This window comes from Triticum urartu, chromosome 2 (genome assembly GCF_003073215.2).
Source record: "Triticum urartu cultivar G1812 chromosome 2, Tu2.1, whole genome shotgun sequence".
NCBI lineage: Eukaryota > Viridiplantae > Streptophyta > Magnoliopsida > Poales > Poaceae > Triticum > Triticum urartu.
The window spans coordinates 348,670,710-348,692,928 of NC_053023.1; positions in this window are offsets into that span (position 1 = coordinate 348,670,710).

The window sequence follows — 22,219 nt, forward strand, 5'->3', positions numbered from 1 at the left end:
GGGCGGCGCGGCCGGGGACGGGCGGCGGCGACCCGGCGACGAGGCGGCGGGGCGCGGCGGAGGCGCGAGGCGGCGATGGCGCGGTGCCGGCGACGCGGTTCGGCGCGGCGGCGGTGGAGCGGATCCGGCCACCGGAGCCGGACGGGACGGCGGAGCCGGCGTCGGGTGGAGGAGGCGCGGGGAGGGCGGCGACCCGGGCCCGGGAGGGCCCCGCGTGGGCCGGGCGGGCCTCGGCGGCGGCGGTGAAGTGGTCCGGGCAGCGACCACTAGGAGGCCGACACGTGGCGGAGGACGGGAAGGCCGGACATGTCCGTCGGTGGCGGGGGGGTTTGAACTGTTTTTTTTAGGAGGAGGAGGACGGGGAGGAAGACGAGATCCGAAATGGGGGGGTGTATATATAGGCATAGAGGGAGCTAGGAGAGTCCAAATGAGGTGCGGTTTTCGCCCACGCGATCGTGATCGAACGCTCTAGGACATGGAGCAGAGTTTGGTGGGTTTTGGGCCAAATCTGGGGGGTGTTGGGCTGCAACACACACGAGGCCTTTTCGGTCCCTCGGTTAACCGTTGGAGTATCAAACGAAGTCCAAATGATACGAAACTTGACAGGCGGTCTACCGGTAGTAAACCAAGGCCGCATGGCAAGTCTCGGTCCAATCCGGAAATGTTTAATCCCCACACACGAAAGAGCGCTAGAAAAGGCCACCGGAGGAGAACGAAGCGCCGGAATGCAAAACGGACAACGGGGAAAATGCTCGAATGCATGAGATGAACATGTATGCAAATGCAATGCATGTGAGGACAAGATAAGAGATGCACGGAAAAGAAAACAACACACGGAGACAAGGACCCGAACCCGAGAAATAAATATAACTTAACGCCGGAAACGGCAAGAGTTGGAGTACAAATATGGAAAGTATATCTGGGGCGTTAGAGCTAGGGTTACACAGATTCGGTTACAAGGGAGGAGGTCTACATATCCGTATTGCCAAGCTTGCCTTCCTCGCCAAGGAGAGTCCCATCCGGACATGGACGAAGTCTTCAATCTTGTATCTTCATAGTCCAACAGTCCAGCCAAAGGATATAGTCCGGCTATCCGGAGACCCCCTAATCCAGGACTCCCTCAAAGACCCTTGTCGGGCAGCCTCAGTGGCCCCGACAAGAACCTTACCGGGGCTGCTCGCCCAACACCAGCGGAGCGCGCCACCCTTGAGCCCATAGTCTCCAATACCATCAAACCACGTTGGTCCAGTGCTCGGGAGGCACCACCATGGTGGCATCCAGATCTTTGTGAAGACAGAGAATACTCAAGATCAGATGAGGAGCAGAAGATGGCGACCCTCGGCGGGATCCTAGCCGAGGAAGTCCACAAGGCCCCCGGCAAGACCATTGCCGGGGATGACAGCAAGGCCCCCGGCAAGACCGTTGCCGGGGATGGCGGCAACGCCACAGCAGAGACCCTTGCCGGGCCCCCGGCAAGACCGTTGCCGGGGATGGCGGCAACGCCACAGCAGAGACCCTTGCCGGGCCCCCGGCAAGACCCTTGCCGAGGGCATCAGCAGGGCCACTGCCAGACCCGTGCCAGCCAAGACTACCACCACCGTTCGCATGCAGCTGCCAGCCCAACCAGCTGGGAAGACACCTGCGTGGCAACATATGAATTCCATGCCAAATTAGCAGGCACCTACATGGCGGCGTGCGGACCTTCATGAAGGCCCTACCACCGCGCCACCTCAGTTGGCTGCCTGTCTACATGGCACTGCATGCATCGCTAGCCTAGGCGCTGTCGAAGCGAGGAGGAGCGGCGACGGACGGGACGGGCCTCATTCCCGTCCGCGATAAAGCTAAGGGACACATAAGCGATGCATTAAATGCGTCTTGCCTGTAATACGGGCGATAAGCTCACAATACTATAGGCCTTTACACCTCCTGTGTGCCACTTTGGCAGCACCTTTCGACTATAAAAGGAGGCCTACGGCGTACTGGAGGGGGAGTCGGCTCTTCTGAACGACACCGCCACCGTAGCTAGTTTGAGAGCCCAAGAACCCTCAATACATCCACCCAAGTAGGACTAGGGTTTTACGCATCCTCGCGGCTCGAACCTGGGTAAATGATACTCGTGCTGGCTGCTAATCCTCCTCTTCTCATGACCCCGCGCCCGGGCAACCGTAGTAGGGACTCTTGTGATCCCATCAGTGTCGTTTCCCCTGACATCCTTGGCGCGCCAGGTAGGGGCATAGTTGTGAGAATCTGGTCTGGCTGTTAGCCTAGCAGTTCTTCATCGCCATGGCTCCCAAGAAGAAGGCAGCCACGACGGTCGGTTCATCGGGGGCCAGACGGCCCGTACCAGTGAAGGCGAGTAGCGGGCTGGTCGCGGATAAGACCCGAGGCGCAGCCCGTGAGCACCAACATCGCCCTGGCAGTCAAACTCTGGCGAGCGGCATTGTTCGTACGCAAGACGGCGGGCCGCATGCCACAAAATCGAAAGACGGAGTAGAGGCCCTCGCAGGCGGCGCGGGGCCCTCCGGGGTCGCCGCCGTATCACCCACGGGTGGCGCGAGGACCTGCAGGACGCCCGTTCCAGCACCCACAGTGCGCTCTTCCCATGGTGTGCGCGACGAGCAGCGTCACCATGACGGTGACCCTGAGCACCAATGTGGGAAGAGCCCTGTGCATCAACTGCGGGACGAAGGAGGCCAGCATGCCCGCTGAAGTGCTGGCGATAATGGCATGCAACCGCTGGGCCATGGTAGAACTCCTTCTAACGTGGTTAGAAGTCGAAGCACGCCACGGTCCACGCAGTTCTCGCCACCACCCACGCCAGCAGAAGCTTTGGCGCACGCAGCTACTCCTCGACTTCCCTCCTACTACGGACAAGCTCGACGAGTGCAGAGCCACCATCCGGAGCCTTGTCGCCGTCGCCAACAAAGATGATCCGCGACCGGCGGGGTCCTCGGGCCGGCGCTCCACCGAGCCACCTCATGCCGACGGCGGAAGAACCGGGGGTGCTGCGGTCACATTGCACTCTCCTCCTCCGCGCCAACCACCGCGGATGTCAGGCCGTCATGACGACGCTTGCGATAACATCTCCATAGCGTCGTCCGACCCGCCGACCCACTGCGACCATTGCCAAGTTCTTCGGGAGCAAGCCCATGAAGACGCTCGAACCACCAGCGAGTGCCGGCGCGATACACGCCACCATTCGGACAAGCGGGCAGGGCCCGCTGCGGACCACCCGGCTCCCGGAGGCTCCGGCGGCCTACCTTACGAGGTGGGTTGCCCAGCCTTTACCCGGGACCTGCGGCAGTTCCAGTGGCCTTCCCACCACACGTTCAAGCCAGACGTCGGCGAGAAGTACAACGACAAGACCCATCCATCGGAGTTCCTCAGCATCTACACCATTGCAATGCAATCCGCTGGGTCTCGTGACGACAAGGTGCTTGCCAATTACTTCCCGTTGGCCCAAAAACCCAATGTCATGTCTTGGTTGATGCACTTGCCGGTGGACTCCATTTCTTCTTGGTCAGACTTGTGCCATGAGTTCATTGGTGCCTTCACTGGAGGCCACCAAGATCATGGCCAGGCGAGTGATTTGCATATCATTCCCTAGAAGGAAGGAGAAAACCTGCGCAAGTACATACAGAGGTTCAGCCGGGTGCAGTACAACATCCCCGACGTTCACCCTACGGCCGTGATTAGAGTGTTCCATTAGAACATGTGCAACCGCAAGATGCGTGAGGAGTTGGCGATGAACAAGGTTAAGTACCTGGACAGGGAAGTCGCCGCGACAAGGATAACCAGCAAGAGAGGCTCGCTCGGGGCTGCGACAAGAAGCAAGATGACGACGATCGTGACAAGGACGATGAGTCCGGTGAGCATGAGTTTCGGAAGGCTACGGAGGCCATGTGCGTCGATGGTGGTGCCTCGCTGCATACTTCTCACTGCCAAGTCAAGCGGTGAGCGCGTGAGATTACAGCAGCGCAGCCCTCATTCGATGCTCGAAAGCCGCTGAAGTGGACCAGCACGCCCCTCATCTTTGATGCCGAGGACAACCCTGACCGCACAACTGCAGTCGGATGCTTGTCGTTGTTGGTTTCACCAACGATACACAACCTCAAGGTGTAAAAGGTGTTGGTTGACGGTGGGGCCGATCTGAACTTGATATCGCCTGTTGTGATCAAAAGGCTGCAAATTCCTGATGGAGACCTAGAGGAAATGGGTACGTTTCAAGAGATCAACCCAGGAAGGAGCCAGCCGAAGGGGAAGGTCACATTGCCTGTGAAGTTTGGAGGCGAGTTGAATTATAGGACGGAGAGGATTGTCTTCGATGTAGCCGAGATCCCCTTGCCCTACAACGGGATCCTCGGCCACCCGGCACTAGCCAAGTTCATGGCGGCATCGCACAACACCTACAACACACTGATGATGCCTGGGCCGATGAACATCATCACCGTCCCCTCCGACAAGAAAGACGCACTGATCTGCGCCGACCAACTCTATCGGGAGGCAGTTGCAGCAGCTGTCACCAAGGCACTTGCTTTTGCCGCTGAAGCCCCGAGAGGGAAGAGGACCGGCAAGACCTCTCGCATCCACTCTGACAAGCGCACTTCTTCGGGGTGTTGTTCAATCACCGAGGACGTGCCAGAGAGTTCCACCTGCAAGAGCATGAAATCCAGGGCTGTGCCACCAGAGACCAAGAGGGTGTCCGTCAAGGAAGATGGCACAGGAGGGGCTTTCACCATAAGCTCCACCCTTGATGGAAAATAGGAAGGGGCGCTCGTCACTTTCCTGCGGGCGAATGTCGATGTGTTTGCGTGGCAAGCATCCGACATCCCCGGCATTCCCAGGGAAGTGATTGAGCACCACCTTGGTGTCTGTCCCCATGCGCGACCCGTCAAGCAGAAGGTCAGGAAGTGTAACACCCCGATGTAATGATGCTATAGTAATCCCAGAGATCAAGCTAATCATTTTGCTATAACCGTTCTTAGTCACTTTGATCAATATTCCCTTTGAAATTCCAGTTGAATTCAACTTCAAAATTTTGTGTGAAATTCAAATGCTCAAACATGAAAACTAAAATGTTCATCATGTGTAAAATATTCTCCTGGTAAAATTGGTGGTGATCCAACATTTTTGCAAAATGCCTATGTGGCCTAAAATAGCTAAAACAAAAAAGCTTTAAAAAGGAAAAAGGAAAAGGAAAAGCCCCCCCCTCAACTGGGCCGACTGGCCCAGCTGGCCATCGCACACCCCCATGGCCCTCAGCCCACCTAGTAACCCAACAGGCCATGTGGCCCACTCCCCTCCCCTATCGCTCTCCCCTCCCCCTGTTCAACCGACCGAGGGCGCGCACTCGCGCGTCACCGCCAAACCACCTCGCCGTCGACGAGGATGATAAGGACGACCCCTCCCCTCGGTCCTCTCCCCTGCGCCCCGCTCACTCCCCCGCTCTCCACTGGCGCCCACTCCGCCTCTCCCTCTTCCACCAGATCCTCCTCGCCCAGATCCGCCATGGCCACCACCGCAGTCGCCATGGCCGGCACCATCTACGCACTCTCCGCCGTCCCCTTCACCTAGGAGCGCGCCAAGGGCTCCGTCGTTGATCTCTCCTTCGCCCATGACCAGCCCCTCGATCTCGGCGCCCCTGCTTGAACTCCGACGCCAGCTTCTTCTTCCTCGGTTGCCACCGGCGTTCCTCTGCGCTCCTACATAAGCTCCCCAATGTTTCCCCTGTGCTAGCGCCGTCTATCGAGCCCCCCTAGTTGTCGTCACCATTGGTGCTGCCCTACCGCTATGGTGAAGCTCGTCGTAGTGGCCGCCGTTGTCGTACCTCGTGTCCGAGCTCGTAGTCGAGCTCGTGAGGTTCCCAGGAGCCCAACGCGCATGCGCGCGAGCCTCCCCGTGCCTCCTAGCATAGCCTCCGTCGAGGTCCCGTACGCGCGGCCGCCATAGCTCGTCATGGGTGCCGTTTCCATCGACCTTTTGGTCCGAGACGACCACCAGTCGACGCGGAACACTTCCACGGTTTGAACGCAAGTTGTCGCGCGCGGCTCGGTGCATCGTAGCGCGATCCCGACAATGTCCCGAATGCCACCACCGCCTCCACTCGCCGCCGGCGAAAATTCCGGCTGTTACGGCCCGCGCCGCCATCATGGTTGGATGAGGCCCAACCTCACCGTTCGAATGCGCCCGTCCACAGCTCAAATGATGCGCCGTAGCGCGATTCCGGCGGTCTCCGGCACTCGCCCGCGGCGGATGGCCTCGACGGCGTTGCTCCGGCGTCGGCGCTGACCTGGCACCGGCGGGGTCAACCTCTGGGTCGCTGCCCATGGGCCCCCTAGACTCAGTTGACCCACGTTGACCATGCTCAACGATACTAACTGCGCACTCAATGCCACTGACACACGGGCCCCACTACATAATTAACCTAATTAAAACATTTTCCTAATTAAAATTAATTAGCTAAACTAGTGAGTCACTGACTAGTGGGGTCCACTCACTAATTAGTCTGTTTAAGTTAAATTGATCTGCTGTTAGCCCACTGCCAATGACAGGTGGGCCCTACTGGTCAGTTTGACCTGGTCAGCGAGTCTTTTGACCCCTGACGTCATCAGCACGTCTTATCTTTCCTGTTAATTTAATTAATTCCAGAAAATACTTAAATCTTTGGAAATCCATAGAAATTAAACCTTAACTCGGATGAAAATGTGTTCTACACGAAAGTTGCTCAGAACGACAAGACGAATCCGATTACGTGGTTTGTTCATCTGTCACATGCCCCTAGCATGCTGAACATGGAACTTTGCCCCTCCGGTCATTTGTCTGACATAGGTCCGGAATCGGGATTACATTCCCGGTTGAATTCCCCCTTCACCTACATCATGTAGCCATACATTAGGTCACACCCAACACATCTTGTTGCCATGTTATGCTTTGTGGTGCTATGTTGCTTTATATTTATTGTTTCTCCCCCCTCTTCTCTCCGGTAGACCCCGAGACCGATGTTGCCCCTGTGATCGACTACGTCGACGACGACCCCTCCTTGCCAGAGCAACCAGGCAAGCAAACCCCCCCCCCTGAGCATTTCGATATCGCCCATTTCTTTCCATCTCATGCTTGCATTAGAACTGCTACTGCTTTATGGATGATCCTACTCTGATGCATAGCCTGTTGTTGTTACCTGCTTTCATACCTTACCTGCTTATCTAAACTGCTTAGTATAGGTTCGTTAGTGATCCATCAGTGACCCGCACCTTCGGTTCAGAGAAACGCCAAAGAGTCTGCTTGACCGGCTTGAATCCCTGTAGAATATTGAGGCTGTGCTTGGCCAGCCTGCGTGGGATTCCTGGCATGTTTGAGGGGTGCGGGGTGAATATGTCCCAATTCTCGCGCAGGAACTCTCGTAGTGCGGCGTCCACGGCGGGGTTTAACTGTGCCTCGATGTAGGCTGTTTTTGTAGAAGCTGAACGGGCGGACAAGTTAAACTGCCTAGCCGGAGAGTTTGGCCGACAGCCAGGGCTCCCCCGGCGGTAATGTTGTTTTTAACAATGAGACGAGGCATCCTTCCTTACAATGACGACACAGTGGAACTCTCAATGAAAGCACCAATGTCGGTGTCAAAACCGGCGGATCTCGGGTAGGGGGTCCCGAACTGGGCGTCTAAGGAGGATGGTAATAGGAGGCATGGGACACGATGTTTTACCCAGGTTCGGGCCCTCTTGATGGAGGTAGTACCCTACGTCCTGCTTGATTGTTCTTGATAATATGATTAGTACAAGAGTTGATCTACCACGAGATCAAAGAGGCTAAACCCTAGAAGCTAGCCTATGGTATGATTGTATGTTGTCCTACGGACTAAAACCCTCCGGTTTATATAGACACCAGAGGGGGACATGGTTACACAAGGTCGGTTACAAAGGAGGAGATATACATATCCGTATTGCCTAGCTTGCCTTCTACGCCAAGTAAAGTCCCATCCGGACACGAGACGAAGTCTTCAATCTTGTATCTTCATAGTCCAACAGTTCGGCCAAAGGATATAGTCCGGTTGTCCGGAGACCCCCTGTCGGTGTCAAAACCGGCGGATCTCGGGTAGGGGGTCCCGAACTGTGCGCCAACGCCGGAAGGTAACAGGAGACAAGGGACACGATGTTTTTTACCCAGGTTCGGGCCCTCTCGATGGAGGTAATACCCTACTCCTGCTTGATTAATATTGATGATATGGGTAGTACAAGAGTAGATCTACCACGAGATCAAGGAGGCTAAACCCTAGAAGCTAGCCTATGGTATGATTGTTGTGTATGGAGTTGATTGCCTACGGACTACAACCCTCCGGTTTATATAGACACCGGATAGGGTTAGGGTTACACAGAGTCGGTTACAATGGTAGGAGATCTTGAATATCCGCATCGCCAAGCTTGCCTTCCACTCCAAGGAAAGTCCCATCCGGACACGGGACGAAGTCTTCAATCTTGTATCTTCATAGTCCAGGAGTCTGGCTGAAGGTATAGTCCGGCTACCCGAACACCCCCTAATCCAGGACTCCCTCAGTAGCCCCCGAACCAGGCTTCAATGACGATGAGTCCGGCGCATAGATTGTTCGGCATTGCAAGGCGGGTTCTTCTCCAAATCTCATGTACCTGTAGGAATAATGTCCGATTTTTGTAATGCATTGCTCCTCGGCTTCCATGCCCAATAATGGCCATCTTCCACGTGTTCAAACAAATGCGAAAAGCTGGGGCGTTTTTACATCCACACCCCTAGCCGTATAAACGAGCCGCCTATTTAACGGGATGAGGATTTAGGTCCAAACCACATCTTCTCCTTTCCGTGAGTTATCATCAGAGCGCTTCCAGCAAAGGTCCATTCCAACATGACCAGCCGTCACAGCTCCTCCCCTCGCCCCTCTGGTCCCAAACCCGGGGACTGGGAGAGTTGCACCATCCCACATAGCAAGTTAGCGTCACTTCAGGCCAAGGGATTTCTCCCTCAGGCATACATGGTCCCGGTCCGAGCCGGTCTGCCACCTATAATGGCGGAAAACAAGCGGAGAGCACCCCCAATCCTTCTAAAGGAGAGCGGGTGTGCCTCGTCCCCTATGTAATAAGGGGACTGGGGTTTCCAATTCATCCATTTCTCCGCGGGCTTCTGGAGTTCTACGGCCTCCAGCTGCACAATCTCAAGCCCGCCTCCGTATTACATATTGCGGGTTTCGTCGCCCTTTGCGAGCTATTTTTAGGCGTTAAGGCTCATTTCGCGCTGTGGAAGAGGTTATTCTACGTGGTGCCCCGTTCTCAAAAGGGGTCTATATACCAAGTGGGCGGAGCCGAAGTATGGCGCATTGCCGGGACCGGATACCTATCCAGAACCCCAAAGAAGGCGTCCGAGGACTGGCCTTCGGAATGGTTTTATGTAGATGACGTCCCGCTACCGGACCCTATCCGGGTCGGTCTCCCTGAGTTCAACAGTGCTCCATTGAAGAAACGCTTGAGCTGGAGTCCACGGAGCTCTCAGAGAGAAAGCGACAGAGACGTCCTTTACCTGATGGGCCGGATAAGACTGTTGTCTCATTCCGGACTAACCATGATTGGAGTCATGGCCGCATGCATTATGCGGGGGGTGCATCCACTTCAATATAGAGGCCACCCCATGTGGGATTTCAACGGGGAGGATGACGCCACACGTTATGGTCGTAAGGGGCCGGCCTCAGCTGCCTCCTTAGTAAAGATCTTATCCTCTTTGTACAAGGGAGAAAAGGAGGAATTCCTCCGCGTCAACCCGCGGGCCGGATTCAGTATGTACGATCCTCCAAGTCGGGTAAGTGAACAATTGCGCTTGCCCGTTTGTTTTATACTCCCATGGTTAGATAGGTAGTCTAACGACTTCAATGCAGGAACTGCGACAGGAGGTAAAGGATATAAGCAGCCGCCCTCCACAGCCCGAGGACCCAGAACGGTCCCTCAATCCGGACTCCGAAGAGGTTCCGGACATATCGGTGGAGCTTATCGACGGGGTGTTCCATCAGCTAAGCAAGGACAATACCTTGGTAGCAATCACGGCTGATTACCCAGGGTTAATTCCGGCCTCCCAGGTGACAGAAACCGAAGTCTCATTCCCTTGAGAGAGATTCCACTCTCACGTATTCCGGTGTTTCTGATGACAACCGTGTTTTGCAGGGGATATTTCCGCGGCAGGAGGCTGAACCTGCGGCGGCTAGCCAACGAGGGGCCGCAGGGCCCCGTGGGGCAAAAAGGAATGTAGTCCGGACTGAGATGCCAGCGCAAAGGTATAGCACACCCTCTGTTTCCCTGGTGTTATTCTATCAGGGCATATTAACGTTCGTGCTATCTTCACAACGAAGAGACCTCGCCGGACTACATCCGGAGAGGTTGCCAATCATGCCTCCACCAGCCAGGCTCCAATGTCTGGCCAGGAAGCGGAGGCGAGCACAAGGCGCGCACCGGATGCTCCTCCGACAGAGGATGCGGACAGGCTGTTTGCCACAAATTCTGAAGTGGAGAGTGCCATGAACCGCAGGCGTCGCCGGACAGTTCTACGCGATGCTTGTTTCTCCCAAGAGGCTTTAGATGCCTTTAATTCGGGAGATGCGTACCTCCGTGCCGCTAAAAATGGTTTAGCCAGAGCCACGGAGCAGTATGTAAAAGTCATACGGGTAAGAAAATTTTGGTCAAATATGTATATATACCAGTAGCCCCCGAGACTTGAAACAGTTAGAGCAACTGATTTAAGGATCATTTAATATGCAGGTTCTTACAGAGAAGAATACTGTACTGTCCCAGGAGCTGGAAAAGTGCAAGGCCCAACTAGAGGCCGCACTAGCCACAGCAGGGGAGCCCAAAGAGACCCCCTCAGGTAAGATACACTTCGAAAGATTAGTATTGTGCGGTGTGGGTGCAAATCTGATGAATCATATTGCAGATGGCGCCAGACTCGATCCGGAAAAGCAACAACTCTTACGCCAGCTAAAGGCCGGTGAGAGTACGTTGACAAAGGTGAGGAGAGAGAAGAATGATCTTCAGGATGCTGGACATCGAACTTAAAGATGTTCGTGGCCAGCTGTCGGACTCCACGAAGAAGAATCAGCGGCTTCGACGCGCCATATTTAGTAAGTGCTTGAACGAACTTTGCAAAAAGAGTTCGGCGAGGAAGTCGACTAACAGAGTAATGTCTGTAGTTATGCTGACATGTCGTCTTGCAGAGGAGATGCCCGGTTCTACGGGTGACCTTCTTCCCGAACTCGTGCAACTGCACGAGCGAATTCGGCAGGCGATGCGAGGCGTTGCCCAAGCCCTATGGCCTGCCCACTCCATGCCCGAGGGCCTTGGAGAGCTTGCGGAGAAGCTGAAGGGAGCTCGGTGGCGCTTCTGATTGTGGAAGATATCGGCCTGCCGACAAGGCTCTAGGGAAGCCTGGGCCATGGTGAAGACCTGTTTTACGAAGTCTGACCCGAACCACATGGCCGAGGTCGGACCAATGGGGCCTGACGGGAAGGAGATCCCTGTGAGCTTAGTATACGGCCAAGTAGAGTTGGCCGCGAAGTATTCCCAGCAGGACTGTAAATTAGACAGCCTGTTAGATGGTATAGAAGAGGAATACAATCTGTCAGAATGACTATATAATTTTGAATTGACATGTGTAATGCCTTCTAGCCGGATTGTAGATCGTTTGTCGTTGCCGGCCTTTTCGCTTCAACCTCGGGACCTGACGGTGCGGAGTGTGTCCGAATACCATAGCGGTTATATAAGAATCATGGTATGCGTGGAGACCAGGCGTAGGGGTCATTAGTGCTTTATCAGACAAGTGCCCAACTAGTTATGTTATATTACATGGTTAGTAAGAAACATCTTCCAGAGAGAATAGTTCCGTTAGGGGTTCCTTTCGCTGGGAGGCATGCCCTAAAGTGCATGTCCGGACTGCGTAAAAAGACTCAGAAAAAAGCATCTGGGGGCGCATAAAATGAGTAAAAATATCATCTTTTATCTCACCGACCGAATATTCCCTTAAGAATGCTAGCTTTCGGCTACACCCAGTCTGAGGTACGCATCCGGCTGACCCGGCAGTAACAATCATAGAGGTGCTCCCTTTATCGCCTAGCCGAACAATTGGGAACGTAGGGGTAAGCACAGGAGCCAGGCAACCCAGCTTGGACAAAACTTAAGTCATATCGATGCATATAATGGTGAAGAAAAAGGTACATGCGGAAGTTTCACGCATGTGTTGGGCATAAAGCCCGTATAAATAAGCTTCTGTTAAAGAAGCCCCCAGGTTTAATGAGCGCGAGTGGCGCGTCACTAGATGAGCCTTTAAGGGCTATAAAAGAAAAGAGGGGAAGGAGAGAAATGTAAGACAGAAAAATGCAAAAAATGGACAGAGGAAGGAGACGAACAGAGAGTCCGGCGCTAGGCATAGAATCTTCGGAGGCGGGTGGCGTTCCACGGGTTCGGCTCGAGTCGGATGTCCGACGCATCTCGCAGGCGGTACGCCCCGCCAGTCAGGACTTGGTCGATTATGAATGGACCTTCCCACTTGGGCTTGAGTTTGTCCTTTTTCTTATCCGGCAGGCGTAGAACTAGTTCGCCAACATTGTAATTTTTGGCCCGTACTTCTCTGGTTTGATATCTTCGGGCATGCTGTTGATAAAATGCGGAACGGGCTTTTGCTACGTCACGCTCCTCCTCCAGGGAGTCCAAGTTGTCCTGCCGATCGAGCTCGGCTTCTCTTTCTTCGTACATGCGCACTCTAGGTGAGTCATGAATTATGTCGCAGGGCAGAACTGCCTCTGCGCCGTACACCGTAAAAAATGGTGTGTATCCGGTGGTGCGATTTGGCGTGGTCCGCAGCCCCCATAGCACGGAGTCGAGCTCCTCTACGCAGTGCGTGTTAGATTCCTTGAGGGACCGCACCAGTCTGGGTTTAATGCCGCTCATGATAAGACCATTTGCACGTTCGACCTGGCCATTGGTTTGTGGGTGATAGACGGAAGCATAATCGAGCTTGATGCCCATGTTTTTGCACCAGAGTTTTACCTCGTCGGCGGTAAAGTTTGTACCGTTATTGGTTATGATGCTGTGGGGGATGCCCTAACGGTGTACAACCCCGGATATGAAGTCTATCACAGGTCCGGATTCGGCCGTTTTAACAGGCTTGGCTTCTATCCATTTGGTGAATTTATCCACCATGACCAGTAAGTATTTTTTCCTATCGGTCCCACCTTTAAGGGGTCCGACCATGTCAAGCCCCCACACCGCAAAAGGCCAGGTGATGGGTATAGTTTGGAGTGCGGTGGGTGGCATATGGCTTTGGTTGGCAAAAAGTTGGCAACCAACGCATCGTTGGACTAGGTCCTGAGCGTCTGCCCGGGCCGTCGGCCAATAAAAGCCTGTACGGAAAGCCTTGCTAACAAGGGACCGAGCAGCGGCGTGGTGACCATCGAGTCCGGCATGAATTTCAGCCAGAAGGTTCTGCCCTTCCTCTTCGGAGATGCACCTTTGGAGGACTCTAGTAGTGCTTTTCTTTTGAGGCTCTCCCTCATGGACTCTATAGGCTTTAGATCGCCGCACTATGAAGCGGGCCTCGTTTTGGTCCTCCGGGAGTTCCTGCCTAGTAAGGTAGGCTAGGAATGGTTCTGTCCACGGGGCGATGAACGCCATTATTACGTGGGCTGAAGGTGTAATTTCATTGGCAGAGCCTCCAATTGTGTCAGATTGTTCAGCGTCGAGTGGTGCGGCTGGGTCCGGGCTGTTATTTGCGGGTTCCCCCTCCCATGCTACGGATGGCTTGAACAATCTTTCCAAAAAGATATTCGGGGGGACTGCATCGCGTTTTGCTCCGATGCGTGCCAGGACATCCGCTGCTTGATTGTTTTCTCGGGCTATATGGTGAAACTCCAGCCCTTCGAACCGAGCTGACATTCTTAGGACGGCGTTACGGTAAGCTGCCATTTTTGGGTCCTTGGCGTCGAAGTCTCCATTTATTTGGGATATCGCGAGGTTTGAATCCCCACGTACCTCTAGGCGCTGGATACCCATGGATACTGCTATCCGGAGTCCATGTAGGAGGGCCTCATATTCGGCTGCATTGTTGGAATCCGTGTACATGATCTGGAGCACATATTGGACTGTGTCTCCTGTGGGGGACGTCAGGACGACGCCAGCCCCCAGTCCGGCCAACATTTTGGAGCCGTCGAAATGCATAATCCAGTTTGAATATGTGTCATACTCTTTAGGGAGCTCGACCTCCGTCCATTCTGTGACGAAGTCGGCCAAAACTTGCGATTTAATAGCTCGCCGTGGCTTATAGGTGATATCGAACGGGAGAAGCTCGATGGCCCATTTTGCAATCCGGCCCGTTGCATCGCGGTTGTTGATAATATCATTGAGTGGTACTTCCGAGGCTACTGTTATGGAACACTCTTGAAAGTAGTGTCATAGCTTCCGGGATGCCATGAATACTGCGTATGCAATCTTTTGATAATGCGGGTACCGTGATTTGCATGGAGTGAGGACAGTGGACACGTAGTAGACCGGCCTTTGAAGGGGGAATTTGTGTCCATCCATTTCCCGCTCGACAACGAGCACTGCGCTGACAACTTGATGTGTTGCTGCAATGTACAATAACATTGGTTCGCAGATGTTTGGCGCAGCCAGGACTGGGTTTGTTGCCAATATAGCTTTTATTTCATCAAGTACGGCCGTGGCGGCCTCCGTCCACTCGAAGTGTTCGGTGCGCCGAAGGAGGCGATAGAGGGGTAGTGCCTTTTCTCCCAAGCGAGAGATGAAGCGGCTTTAAGCCGCCACGCATCCGGTTAATTTTTGTATTTGTTTGAGGTCCTTTGGAATATCCAATTGTGACAAAGCTCGGATCTTAGCTGGATTTGCTTCAATTCCTCTACCGGATACAATGAAGCCCAAGAGCTTTCCGGCTGGAACGCCGAAGACGCATTTTTCCGGGTTGAGCTTGATGTCATATTTTCGGAGGTTATCGAATGTAAGCCTCAAGTCGTCTATTAGAGATTCGACATGTCTTGATTTGATGACCACATCATCCACATACGCCTCTACTGTTTTGCCGATCTGATTTGCCAGACATGTCTGGATCATGCGCTGGTATGTTGCGCCGGCGTTTTTTAGCCCGAAGGGCATTGTGTTGAAGCAGAATGGGCCGTATGGTGTGATGAATGCTGTTGCAGCTTGGTCTGATTCTGCCATCTTGATTTGATGGTATCCGGAGTATGCGTCGAGGAAACACAACGAGTCGTGTCCTGCGGTGGCATCGATAATTTGATCGATGCGGGGGATGGGGAAGGGATCCTTTGGGCAAGCCTTGTTAAGGTCTTTAAAATCGACACACAGGCACCAGGATTTGTCCTTCTTTGGTACCATCACCAGGTTTGCTAGCCAATCCTGATGCTTTATGTCTCTAATGAATCCGGCCTCCAATAGTTTGGCTAGCTCCTCTCCCATAGCCTGTCTCTTGGGTTTGGAAAAACGCTGAAGAGCTTGTTTGACAGGTTTGAATCCTTTTAGGATATTTAAGCTGTGTTCGGCCAGCCTGCGTGGGATCCCTGGCATGTCTGAAGGGTGCCAGGCGAAAATGTCCCAGTTCTCTCATAGGAACTCTCGCATTGCGGCGTCTACATCAGGGTTCAGTCATGCCCCGATGGAAGCTGTTTTATTGGGGTCCGTTGGATGGACCTGGAATTTGACTATTTCGTCAGCTGGCTTGAAGGATGTGGATTTGGATCTCTTATCGAGTATCACATCATCCCTGTTAACCATGGAGCGCAGCGCCGTCAGTTCCTCGGCCGCTAAGGCTTCGGATAGTGCCTCAAGGGCTAATGCAGCCGTCTTGTTTTCGGCGCGGAGTGCTATGTCCGGATCACTAGGTAGAGTGATAATTTCATTCGGCTCGGGCATCTTAAGCTTCGTGTACCCGTAATGGGGTATTGCTTGGAAGATTGTGAATGCTTCCCACCCTTGTAAAGCGTGATGTCCGCTCTTAAACAGGGCCACCTGAAACATGACTTCTTCGGACCTGTAATTATCCGGCGTGCCGAACACCACATCTAGTGTGATTTTTCCTGTGCAGCGCGCTTCCGGACTGGGGATTATTCCTCTAAAGGTTGTGCTGCTTCGCTCGACGTGGTTCCAGTCTATTTCCATTTTTTGAAGGGTTTCCTCATAAATGAGGTTCAGTCCGCTGCCTCCATCCATGAGCACCTTGGTGAGGCGAAAGCCGTCCACTATGGGACAGAGGACCAATGCGGCTGGTGCTCGGGCTGTTCGAAATCTAGGTTCATCACTAGCGTTGAAGGTAATGGCAGTGCCGCTCCATGGATTTATTGTTGCAACTTGATAGACTTCGGCGAGGCTATGGAGTGTTCTTTTTCGCACATTGTTTGATGCGAAAGTCTCGAAGACTGTGAGAACGGTACTGGTGTCCTCGGGCTGGCTTTCTGCGGCCTCCAAAATTAAGAGGTCCTCACCAATTTTGGCCACCTGCCGGAGTATCCAACATGCTCTAAGGCTGTGAGTTGGTGTGGCGTCCTCTGTACTGTGAATTCTATAGGGTCCATCAAGCCACCTTTCCAGTACGGTTCCGTGCCCTGTAGAGGGTTTTGGCTTTTTGGTATTTATCCCGGGTGTCCTATGATGATGCACCCTCTTAGTTCGGACGGGATTACTATTCAAGTACGGATTATCCCAAAATTTTATTTCGGTTTTCCAGGCACTTTCCATTGCACAGTATTTTTGTACTATGGACGCCAAGTCAGCGAAGCGTGTAATATCACGACGACTTACGGCGCTAAGGATTCCCTCGTCCGTGCAATTACTGCAGAAAATAGAGATTGCGTCTCCCTCGCGGCAATCCTTTATCCTCTTCATAACCAGGAGGAATCTGGCCCAGTAATGATGTACTGTTTCCTCGGGCCCCTGCCTGATTTGGGAGAGGTCGCTTATGTTCGGGCGGGCGGGTGTCGTTGAATCTGAAACCTCACCCAATCCAAGATTCGTAGGCCGAAGAGTTTCCGAACTCCGAAGTTCGGATTCTTGGATGTTGTCCAACGAATCTAGCCCGTTCCCTGATCCTAAGGTCAGGTCTTGAGTTACATCCTCCTCTCCACGGGTATCTGTCTTGGAGGATTCGGGAATTCGGACGTAGCTAGTCCTTAAAATAGATGAAGGGTCGCCGCACTGCGCCTCTACCACGACAACGTGGTGGGTGACTTGGGGAGAGTTAATTTCTCTTAGATTGGGTTTAAGCCCAACCTGGTCGTAATCCGTAGCGACCCCCAGGGCGGCGATGCGATCCAAGAGCTCGTTTACGGAAGAGAGCTCCATTGGATCTAGCTGCTCGACGAGCTCCGAGCTGACGTGTGGGTTGCTTTTTATGACCCGAGAGGTCACCGTCGATGCAACAGCCGAACAGGCGGTCATGAGAAAATGTGGGGACCATGAATCATAAGTTGAGATCACCGAATGCACGTGTACAGTGATCCCAGAGATCAATGCTCACTGAACACACAGAAGCTGAATAACAAGAGTCTTACATCCATACATACTGTCTTACACAAATCATGACCATTATGGTCAAGTCTTACATAGATAAAGCCTTAAGGGCTGAACATCAAATGAAACACAAGCAGCGGAAATCTTCGTCGATAAGTAGAACCCATGCCATCTGCCTTAACCCTATAGGCATTCTGACTGGGAAGCGTCCTAGTTCGCATGTTCGTCTCCAAAGAATTCTTCTTCGAATTCCTATTCTTCCATGCCTGGCCAATTAAATAACCAGTGGCAAGCCAATGAGTACTTTGAATGTACTCGCAAGCAACCCATGTTTTGGTTAAGGTACAACAATGCATGATATAGGTAAAAAATTTCATGCGGAAAGCTAGTTTTGAGTGCAATGACATGTTCAACAATGTGTAAGACATGCATCAGGAGAATTCAAGTAACCGTGAGGACAGGTTACAGATATCAACATAAATAGAGTGGGCACCAACCCAACTCAATCATGTCAAGTCCTTGACTTGACCCAAGTAGTTCTTCCCACTTATCCAACACACACACTGGTTTGTAAACACGTGGACGTAGTTTAAGCAGCACCGCCCAACTATCCTTGACCCTGGGCACGGCTATTCGAATAGTTTTACACTCTGCAGAGGTTGCACACTTTACCCACAAGATCCGGGGAACTTCCGTGTCATCCACGACCCGCGATACCTCAAGTACCCGGGGTAAGCACCCGATCATTATCTTTCCCTAGACGACACTAACAAGGAGTCCACTCGTTGTTCCGTATCCTCACGATGTACATCATGCGAGACTCACTTGAGATCGTAACATCCGAGAGGGGACACAACGGTGTATCTGGTGCCCTGTAAAAACAGTCATGGCCGCCCTACCTGGCACGACCCCGTCCCGTGAGAGAGCACCTACTCTCCCCCGTCACTAGTAATGCGGGCTCCAAGCTAGTATCGACCTAAGTAATCAATAATGCCCTTGCCCATATAAGGGTAGAGTGGTTGCGCATGTAAGGTTGGGGCAGTCGACAAATCTTAAATCTAATCTGTTTTTGAAAACAACACACACTTTCCTCGGTACACCACTTCGTCATCAAGTGGTTACCCATCTCATTGTCTCCCTCGGGCATAAGTGGCACCCGATGGGGTTTTCGAAAAGTCTTTTGAAAATACTGTGTCTCCATCACCATGCATATACCCGTCCCTTTGCGTAGCACTACTTAGCATCCTATCTACTCCCACCGGCATAACCCTCATAAGAAGGTAGGGTCATGCACAATGCAGGTATCAACGAGGAAGTAACGAAGGCAATCCACCAAAGTGGTTACCCTCTCATCATGATTCTGAAGCAACACTAATGAAGTGCTATATGACATGCATAAAAAGGGTTTCATAGACATGGTCAAAGGGCTGCTTGCCTGGCTCAGCAAAGTCTTCTGGGTCTTCAAAGTCTTCTGGTCCAACTCCTTCGTCAGCAACGCAATCTATCGTCGCAAAATAATAACGAGAAAAATAAGGCAATAATAAAACAGAAAAACCAAAGTGCTCAAAAAAATGTCAACTTATTTTTGTAAAATACTAGGTTGAAAACTAAGAAGGGGAATATTCCTAGTTTTGGACTTGGTGTAGCAGAATGGGAGAAATGGATTTACAAAGGCATATTTAAATGCTTAGAATCACATTTAAATATTTACAGTGAAGAAAAGGTAGTTGGATTTGAAAGAAAGTTGCACCATTAAATAGGTGGGATTTTTACAACATTTTAGGAACTGGGATTGTTGCATTTGGATTAATATTTAATTCTGTGGAATTTTTGCAAGTATCCAGAAAAAGAAAAAGGAGAAGCAGCACTGTGCAACTAGGCCAGAAGGGCCACAGTGCAGCACGCCCAGAGGGAATCCAGCCCGCGCAGGGCGGCCACGTCGAAGGCGTATTTGGAAAATACGCCTCCAGCCGACGCAGCGAACCGGTGCGCGCGCGTGCGTGTTTAAACCTGACGGGTGGGTCCCACCCGTCAGGGCGTGAGGCTGATGGACAGGGCCCACGGCCATCATCGTCTACCTTTGTACAGAGGCGATGGCGAGCTCACCGGCGGCGATACAGGGCATGGGAGGACGCGTGGGTGGTACCGTTGTGCTCAGGGAGGATCCGCCGTTCGGATGGAGGTGGTGTTGGTCGCCGGGGTGGCCTGGTTCCCCGGTGACGAGGTCTTGTGGCGGAGGAGCTTCGGTTGGTGGTCGTTCCGGCCGTTTTCGGCTGCAAAGGAAGCGGGGAAGAGGGGGGAAATGATCAGAGGGATGCAGGGGTTCAAGATCGAGGCAGAGGAGGAGCGGGGGAGGCCTATACCTCGCGAACTCCGGCGAGCCGAAGCGGCGGAGCTCGAGCTCGATCTCGAGCTCGGGCAGCTCTGGAGAGGAACTAGGGGTGCAGGGGGAGGTTTAGGTGGTGCAGAGAGCGAGTGGTGAGGAGAGAAGGGCTCGGGGAGGCCTTTAAATAGGCGAACGGTGAGGTCCCGTAGACCCGTGCGCCAGCGAGCTCACGCTCGTCGCTGCAGGGCTCGGGGGAAGCAGGCGTGGTGTCTGGGGTGTTCCTGGACATTGACCACGTCGGGTGAGATAGAGAGAGGGAGTGGGGAGAGGTCAGAGGCGCGCGCGTGTGAGCCGCACCATTGGCGCGCTCGGGCGGCCTCTGTTTGCTAGCGCGGAGGCGCGGGGAGGAGGAGAGAGGAGGGGGCCGACCGCGTAGCGTGTTGCGGATGCCGAGGCGCATCGGCAGGCGCGCGGGGGAGGCCCAAGGTGGCCGGAGGTGGCTGGAAGGGGGCGGCTACAGTGCGGGAGCGCATTGTAGCGCGCTCCAGAGCGCCCAAATGGCCGGCATGGCCATTCTTTATGCATGGTGAGCGCGTCCTTTATGTCTAGAAGGTCTAGGGGTGAGTAAAGTAATGGGGTGGTGCATTGGATGCCATGGATGGCCACTGGGGTGAGGGGAGAGGAAGAAGAAGTGTGCAAATGGGCTGTCCAGAGAGAGGAAGTGGGATTTTACCCATCCAATAAGTGAGCTATGTATTTGCTATTGTTACTGGAGGTGAAAGGGGACTAGGAGGAGCTGTGGTAAAAAGTTGAGCTCAAGGAGATTAGTGGAAGAGGTCAAAATGATGATTTTGGGAAAATGGAAGAAGGTGTTTGTTGTTAGTTTGGGCAAGAAAATTAATTCCACTTGCCATGAGAATTAACAGGATGGAATGGCACATAGAAGTAGGATGTTCCACCAAGTTTGAGCTCATTTGGGCAAAGTAGCCAATGTAACTTTGGTAAACCCTAGAAATGAGTAGAAATGGATTTACCAAGATTTAGTCATGCAAATCTATTCTCCTTGATGCACCACTTGGTGTAGTGGCCTCATTTGGCCATGTGAACATGCTCACAAAAGTTGGGGTCAAAGAGAGAAAGTTGGTAGTACAAACTTGTTCAAATTTGGTTCTGGTCAGAGAGGGTTTTGGGGTACTTTGATCAAGATAACATTCTCTCCAACTTGTGCCATTTGGTCTAGATACATTATTACACCATTTGAGCATGTGCACCAAGTTTGAGAGCATTTGGACATGCTTGACAGTGCAAAGTTGTTCAAACTTGAAAAAGGTCAGAAGTGGTTTTGAGAGGGTTTCATGGGGTTATACTATTCTCCATGACATGAGGCTTGGCAAGATCATCAAACATGTATTATGTGACATGATAGAATTTTCTTGGAATATTTGGGGAATATTTCCTTTGTAAATATTTCAAAAGCTTGAAATATCCAGAAAGGGTTTTTGAGGGATTTGACCAATATTTTGAACATGACCATGTGTTGAAACTCTTATATATGGACAATATATGTCCTGTGAGTTTCCCTAAATTTTGCCAAATATTTTTAAGGCTTTAAAATATTTTTAACCTATTAAAGACCATTTCTGGCCTTAAGAAAAAGCCTTTAAATAAAATATGAAAATAACTTTTAAAATTATATTTTTGTGGTTTCTGGGTATCCTATATCTAATAGGAGTCAAAAATACTTTTGGAAATATTTTTTCTGCCCTTAGTTAAGTACTTGCAGTACAAATCTCAATTCAAGGGTTTTTGGAAATCTAATTTTAGACAATACTTTTTGGCCAAATTATTTTTGTAAGAAAATACTATATTGCACTATACACATGGTATGATCATTGGGCAGAAGTTTGGAGCAAGGAGATGAAGTATAGAAGGTGGAGTTGTGTTGACTTTAAAGAGCACTTGAAATCACAGAGAGAAAACCAACTCCAAATAAAAGCCAAATAATGCAAAAGTTTTTGTCAAACCACACTTTATCATGATTTATTAGCTTAAGTGTTGTGGCATGAAAATCAGGGTGTGACAGAAAACCACCTAGCCGGAGGGTTTGGCCGACAGCCAAGGCTCCCTTAGCAACGGCGCCGTCTTTGAAGACGGGAGGAGGCATCCTTCCTGATTGTGACAGCACAGAGGAACTCTCAATGAAAGCACCAATGTCAGTGTCAAAAACGGCGGATCTCGGGTAGGGGGTCCCGAACTGTGCGTCAAGGCCGGATGGTAACAGGAGACAAGGGACACGATGTTTTTACCCAGGTTTGGGCCCTCTCGATGGAGGTAATACCCTACTCCTACTTGATTAATATTAATGATA